Here is an 8,227-nt window from a genome sequence, read left to right on the forward strand (position 1 = left end):
GAAATCTCGGCAAAACCCGAAGCCCCTTCGCCAACACAGCGCCGTTGTTCTACCGAAATCTCAGCAAAACCCGAAGCCTCTTCGCCAACACAGCGCCGTTGTTCTGTCGAAATCTCGACAAACCGAAGACCCTTCATCAACAAAGCGTCGTTGCACCGCCGAAATTTTGATAACTTCAGAACTCCTTGTCAACAAAGCGCAGTTACGCTGCTCGAATCTCTATTGGTAAAATTACATTTATTAAAACAGCTTCATGTAATTTCCTTTAAAAAGTTAGGTGTGAGGTGGTGACATCATAAGATTTGCGGCTTACAATTCCCACAGAACTTATGATAATTTCCTTAATCTGATTGGGATCAGTTGCGAGATCTTTCGGGACTTTTTCTACCGCATACGATCCCAATCAGGATAACTACCGCTTATTTTCTGTCTTTTTGTAAATTCATCTTTCCATACACCCTGAAATTAAGCATAACCTAAGTAAAGGATAAGAATATAAGTTCTCTTAGTTTAAATTCTTCGAAAATGCCAATCTAAGTTAAGAGACCGGATTCATCCGGGCAAGAGGGATGCCTAACACCTTCCTCGATTGTAACCATAACCCTTACCCAGATATCTGTAACGACCCTGTGTAGACACCCCCATTCTCCTGCGCTTTAAGAAGCGGAAAGTTTGTTTGGTCTGTGTCAGTCATCTGTATTAGGTTAGGCATTCTTGCATTTTAAGGTTAATTTTACCTCATTTTAGGTGTTTTAAAGTTGATTTGCAATCCTAAAGGTCTCTAGGGGGTTCAATTGATAACCAGAAAATGACAATTCAAGTTTTCAATCAAGTGGGAAAACCTACTATTTTTGGAGTTTCTCAAGGTTTCCTTTATTTTTGCATATCAGGGGTATTTTTGTCATTTTCCATGTGTCTGAGATTATCCCTAGAGCGTGTCAAAGAAATCTTGAGTCATTTCATTAATTTTGGAAAACCTGCTATTTTTGGAATTTCTCAGAGTTTTCCCTAATTTTATCAATTTTTGCACCACGGGGGTAATTTAGTCATTTCCAATGTGTTTCATTTGACCCCCGGGTTGTGTCTGAGGAATCATGAGTTATTTCATGAATTTTAGAAAACCTCCTAAAATTAGAATTTCTCAGGGGTTTTACTTGTTTTGGAAATTTTGTGTCGAGGGCATTTTGGGCATTTTTCAGGGGTTCCAAGTGATCCTGTTTGATATCATCTACCAAAAGAAGCGAACTTAAAAACTTTCTAGTTTTGAAGATTTTTCTTGAAAACTTTTCATTTTTAACTTTCCTCTTTAAGGGCAACTCGGATTGAGGGTATTTTGGTCGCTTTCGGGTGCGTATTGATCGAATAGGGGCATTTTGGTCCAAAAAATTGTCTTTTCCAAAGAAGGTGGTTCGACCATGTGTTGGGGGTGCACTCTAAAAGTCATATGGGTTGGGCTCATTCATGAAAAATTCAAATTTTATTGATTTTTGTTGAATTTTTGTTTAAAAAGCCCAAAATGAACTTAAAAAGCCCATTGGGTTAAAGCCCAAATGGGGGAGGCCCATGTGGACCCTCCGATGTGGGACGGCCACATAATGTGGGCGCCCCACATGGGTGGCCCCACTTAGTTGGGTGCCCAACACTTTGGATAAGGTTGTTTTTTTTTTAAATAAAAAGAAAAAGAAAGAAAGAAAGTGAAAAAGAATGGTTGCTTATTAAAAGGTTTTCCAAAAAGGCAATAAGGAATAGTCTCCTAATGGGAATAGAAGTGAAAAAGAATGGTTGCTTATTAAAAGGTTTTCCAAAAAGGCAATAAGGAATAGTCTCCTAATGGGAATAGATTCCTTGCTTTGCAAGGAATCCTAATTAGAAGCAACTCTAATTTGGAAACAAAAAGGAAAGAAGGCTAGAGGAAAAAATTGGAAAATAACTAAAGGTAGGAGTCCTCACATTGGAAACTTCCCATTGCCATCAAACTCTTACTTTTTCTATAAAAACCAATCAACCCTTGGGAGGGGGATCTAAAAAAAGTCCCACCTTGCTCCCCTCCTTGGAGAAACGTCCTACTTTTTATGGGGTTCTTAATCATCTTCCATATTGGTTCTTCTTCAAAGTACAATTGGTTTTCTTCTTCTCTTCTTCAACATACAACGCATCGAAGTACATTCGATCGATCTTCGGGTTTTCTATTGCGTATATAAGGGTGTGTCAAAGCATATATCTTGGATATACACACCCTAGAGACAAAGAGAGCGATCAACGGTTAGTATTCATCCTCTTTGTAATATAGAATCTAGGAAAGCATGTTAGGTTAGAATTTTGGGTTTTCTTTCATACATGATGCATATGGATGTATTATTGAAATTTTGATATGATGAAAGTATGAACCATATTATTCTTAAATCCAGACTTTTCTTTGAAAAATAATTTTCTATAATTAAAAAATCAATTTTCTTTCAAATCTCTTTCGATGTGGGTTTAAACTCGATTTTGAAAGCAAGTAGTTTAAATCATGGGGTTTTTCTAAATCTGATTTTTTCTGAGATTTAAATACATTAAAAAAATTATGGAAACCCAAATTTTCAGTCAAGTTTGATTCGTTTTGACATCAATTTCGTTCTTCGAATGGTAACCTAGAAAATGAGTATTTTTCCAAGAATAAAATCCAATATATAGCAAAACAAGTCAAAATTTGATGAAATTTGGTTTCCAGTCATTGTTTCATATTTCCATATTATCTAAGAAATTTCATAATTTTTTGAATTAATTTAACCCTATTTTTTAATTATTTTAAAATTTGATTAAACCTTAATAAATATCAAACGGATTCGAAAAGATACGAAACTTTCCAGATCATTAGTTTAAATGTATTTAAAATTTTCTGTGAAATAAAATTTTAAAAAATTAGTTTCCTTATATGGTTTTATATTCAGAGTATCATTTTGCGTGTGGTAAAGGTTTAGAAAAAAAATTTCTCTTCAAACCAGTAACATATGTTATTGGAATGATTTAGAAAAAATTTCATTAATTTTCAAGAGGTTTTGATATGTATTTCGAATTTTTCAAATTCCCGGGAGGCGAGTCACGCCCCCTCGAGGGATTGGGTCCCACAGACTGGCGACTCTGCTGGGGACCACCTAACTTTATTAAAATTTCAAAGGATAATCCATTTGAATTTAGTTTAATTGGCTCATAAAAACTCTATCTTATATCTTTCTGTTGCTCTTTGATAGATTAGTTTGTATGGTTTGCTCTATTTTCTTATCACATTACACTGCAGACTAAATCTAACAAAATCTGAAGGCATCATAGATTGCGAGAACTTATTACACACACTTGCATCCAAAACTATGCATCTCACATACACACACATCATATTTAGGAACCCGGAGTGTTATCTAGCATGGTTGACTGTGAGGTCATGACCCGGTGCCTCTATGTTAGAGAAGCATTCCACCCTTAGCCTAGTACCTTCATGGTGCGTAAACGGATCCGTTGGTTTACGTACTGCTACATTGAACGCTGGTAGAGTATATCGAACACGGATTCGCGCTAAGGGAGCCATTGGCCTTACCCCTAGATTACCCCACACATGCATATAGTACGAACACGCGTGCATCACGTGTGTGAGCCTAGATTAGGATATCATGCCCATCTGTGTCTATATTAGGCCGCAGTCCATCTTCCAATGGCTACGATCGGTTTTTAGGAACACAAACAAAGTTATGAGTCGAGATCCTTTCTCCACTCCGCTAGATTAGGATTAGGATGTGATGCCTTCAGATAATACTAGATAAAATGTAAGAAGATTAAAAAAAAATTTCCTTTGAGATTAGGATATAAATCTCATCTTTCTCAATATCTCATAGATTAGTCTATTCTTGATCTATCCCTCAAAATCGATAATGCGCGATCTCGCCAAATCATTCGATCATAAATTTTAATCTCTCTTCTGAATAGTCTAGCCATACATGTATCCTTCCTCATTTCTTCTTGATCCCATCATTTTTAAATCCAATAAATTCCCTCTCATTCAATTCCATAATTCTCAGATTCTATAAATTCATTCTCTCATTTAATCCTGTCATTCCCTATTATTGTATTCCACCGTTCTTAGTCTTAAGGCAATCCCAATTTGTCTAATCTCTATCATTAGCCTAGGATAGGAAAACTCATTCCTTAGGATATCTAGTCTCCCTTGTATATTAGCACATTCATTGTCATTCATCCAATCTTCATCTTTGAGTCTTCTAGATCCCGGTCTATATGTAATCTTATAGGCATGCGTCCTGTAGATTAGGGTATCCATAGGACATTCCATTCATCTAGGATAGAGTTTCCATACTTGGTCATCTAGCCTAGGTCATCTCCTTATATGTTCATTGCATCCATAGCTTAAGGTCAATCCCTTCTGACTCAAGGGGCAACCCTTTTTCAAAATCATATGCTAAGCCCTTCAGAGTTCATTCTGATGGTCCTTAAACTAGGGGCATTCCCCTACACAGTCGTGTCATCGTTGTTATGTCTTATTCATTTTTAAGGATCCATCCTCTTATCTCACATTCCTTGCTTAGTATGTGGTCATGTTCAATCATAACAAGCTTATATCTTATGTTCTTTATTTTCATTTCAGGAGCTGTCATAAGCATGTCTATTATTTCTCGGGTTCGAATTTCTTCATTATTGGAAAGGAAACCTGTCTCTCCACAACCTTCTGTTATTGATCCAGCTTCTGCACCATCTCCTCTGTCTGCTCCCATGGCGAAAATCTCTGAAAATACCCAATTCAATACCATTGCCGATACCTTGGCCTTGGTTCTCAAGCAATTGCGAGAGCTTAAGGAAGAGAATCAGTACATCAAGACTCAACTGAATAAGAAATTTGGTCCAACCGCTGTTATTTCTAAAGACAAAGGTCCTAGCCTCCTGGATACATTGGAGCCATCTCAAAGTTCCATGGTTATGGGTTCTGAATAACTGATTACGAATCTCTCTAGACAAGTGGTCGCCCTGGCGCATGAGGTTCATCAAATGAAGCAGCAAATGCAGACGAATTATTCCCAACCTCAAGACTCTGACTACCAGAATGGTAGAGCACAAGGTTTTGTTATACGGAGCTCGACTGATCAAAGTTCAAAAGAACCTCTTAGGCCTCTAACTCATGAACATGATCGGGAAGAATCATTCAAAAAACTAAGAAGGGAATTCATCAACCTGCCAATCCCACAATCCGATGATCTGAAATGGTGGAGTATAAGTGAGGGACAAGAAATTTCAGATATGGGAAATCAGAGATTTGAATTCTCCAAACCAGATTCGATAATTGAACTCAGTAGTAGCACTGACAGTGACAGTGATTCAGATGCGGAAGGAAAATTGGATGTAGTGTTGCCAGATGGATTCCTCGATCCCTTGCCACCAGAAGAACCCATGAAATATTATCAGAATCAGAATCGTCAATGCACTGTGAATGTTGCAAGTCCGATCTCCACGGGTCAAGAAATCAAAGAGGCCACGGCACATGGGGCTTATAATAGGGGCAATTTTACTTCAAAAGAAATCAAGAAACAAACCCCAACTCAGATCGGCAAGGTTGACAAGGTATCAAGGACAAACCAATCGCAGAACCCTATGGTATTCAAATACGATCAATCAGAAGATGCACCTCAGCAGAAGCCTGATAAGGAATTTACCCCTCTCCCGTTTCCACCATCTGTCATATTGTGACAAGAATTGGCTTCAGGCAATATCTATTTACCTCCCATTAAACCTCCTCGTAATCCGCTCCCCAGGAAATGGAGGGCGCAGGATCACTGTGATTTTCACCGAGGACAAGAGCATAGCACTGATCATTGCATAACTTTGAGGCAAGTAATCCAGAAATTGATTGATGAGCGTAAGCTAGAATTCCAACAAGCGCCGGATATTGTTGATAATCCCATGCAGAACCATGCCGTACCGCCTGCCAGTCTCAATGCTTAGAAGGCCCTATGTTTGGAAAGCATAGGTCCAGTTGTAGTGAAGAAGAATCAGAAATTGAAAGCACCAGACACGAACCAATCTTCGTCGAGCCTCCAAAGCCAGATGGTTGCAGCCATTACAGTTTTAATCCTTTACTATTTCTTATTGGGTCAAGTCATTATGGTCAGTTCAGTTATTAAGTCAGGTCTTACAGTTCAAAGTTAATGCTTAATTCAGGCAAGTTCTCTTTTGTTTTTCTTCTGTATTTGAAAGTTGGGAATCCTGAGCATATTCAGGATAGGTCATTTGATGTAACAACTTTTTGTTAAAAGAAACGTCAGTCCCAATAGCTCCTTTGTGTTTATTTCTCCAGATGCTTCTGATCTTAATAACAATAAAAATATGACTCCCACCTCAAATGAGGAAGAGATCGACGAAACTCCACTTGAGTTACAGCGAATGCTTAAACAAGAGGAGGAGCACCGATCTCAGCCTTTCAAGGAAGAAATAGAAATGATAAACATTGGCACTAAAACTTTAATCCAGTAAATGCCGATTACAAATGCATTTTGAGGACATGACGATTGTCTAGAAGCATTACAATTGATACCAGGGGCAAGACCAAGATAGAAAGCTTAAAAGAATAAAGGAAGTGAGCGACATGTGCTATACAAGGGGCATGGATTGGAAACAACTTTCATGTCTCTAGTCGATGACCTTGGTTCCCAAATTCATCATGTGATAATATGAAGCTGACAAATTCAAGATAAGAAAGTTTAGAAGCAAGCATTGAAAAGAGATCGTCAAATATCAAGAGTTACCGATTCATAGATGGAGGATGTCAAAGAACAAGTTTCGCTCCATCAAAGTCGAAAGCATATACCAGAATCTTGAAAGAAGAAGACCAATTATCTCTTACCTGGAAATGCCGTCAAACTCTGTGGAAAAAAGAAAAAAGTAGAGTATAAAGCGAATTCATCAACCTAGATCAATTCCAAACTGAAATTCCAAGGGTGGTACCGAATTGGCAACTAATGAAGAGGTGAAATTTCGGTTGCTAACAAGTTTTAACCTTTTTAAAACTCAAACCTAATTTAGAAGATTAAGAGATCAACAATGAAATTCAAGCACATAAGTTAAATCTAAAGGTGCAAATGCAAATAAAGAGCAAGAGTTTAAGAGAGAGTGCACCCGAGATTTAAAGTGGTTCGGTCCTCAAAACGCGAGGCCTACTCCACTCCACCAACCAAACCCGTTGATGGCTTCACTAGTGATCTTCTTAACTTCGGCGAAGATCAATGCCGATTACAATTCCAACCTCCTTTAACCTTGGTGGCGATCTTCACCACGGAGAGTGGGATACGCTTCTCCGAAAACTCGCCCAATACAAGTTCTTTTGAGTAAGAAAGAAAGAACAAAAAATCCCTCACAAGGGTTTACAACTTTGTAGAAGATGTACAAATGGAGCCTATGATCCAAATCCTAATCTTAGAAGATGAGAGGCATAAATAAGCTTTCATTCACTCTTTGAATGTTCAAGTAAAGTTTAAGAGTGTTAGGATTGATATTTGGTATGTTAGGAATACCCATATTTATAGGAAAACCAAAATATGACCGTTCAGTGGCATTGTTGTAATTCCTGGAAAATTCCCAACGGCTAAAAATCCGACCGTTATAGTGTTCTCGGAGTTCCGAGAATATTTCTCGGAGTTCCGAGAAATTCTCGGAGTTCTGGGAATACAAACAGAATTGAAAAAAGGCTACTGGACCATTTCTCGGAGCTCCGAGGAATGTCTCGGAGTTCCGAGAAGCCTATGTTGAGCAGATTTTCACTTCTTGTTTTTAGGCTTCCAACTTTACACCAAGATGAGATTGCAATGAGGGTTCCAAGGTGTTGGAACACCACAAGGACAATCTTTTATACATTTAGGGTGTGTGTTTATTTACTTAATTATGCCTCTTAAAATCTAAATTAAGATTGGATCTTTTACAATCTAAATTGACTTCGATCTTCAATGCGATTCTTCAAGTCTTCATTCGTCTTGGACTTCGATGTCTTTGGCCTTCATGATGTGGTCCAATGAGAGCTTCTTTGGCCTTAATCCAAGCAATCTTGTCTTAGCACCAATGTGATCTACAACTTAGACAATCAAACACATTAGTGATCATAAATCACTTGTGTATTGGAATCATCAAAATAAGATGGGAATGCCAAGGTGGAAACCATTTGGCTTACAATCTCCCCCTTTTTTATGATGACAAGCAC

The sequence above is a fragment of the Tasmannia lanceolata genome, unplaced genomic scaffold (assembly GCF_043159265.1).
Source record: "Tasmannia lanceolata isolate RefF3 unplaced genomic scaffold, GAP_Taslan_0.1 ptg000020l, whole genome shotgun sequence".
NCBI classification, from domain to species: Eukaryota; Viridiplantae; Streptophyta; class Magnoliopsida; order Canellales; family Winteraceae; genus Tasmannia; species Tasmannia lanceolata.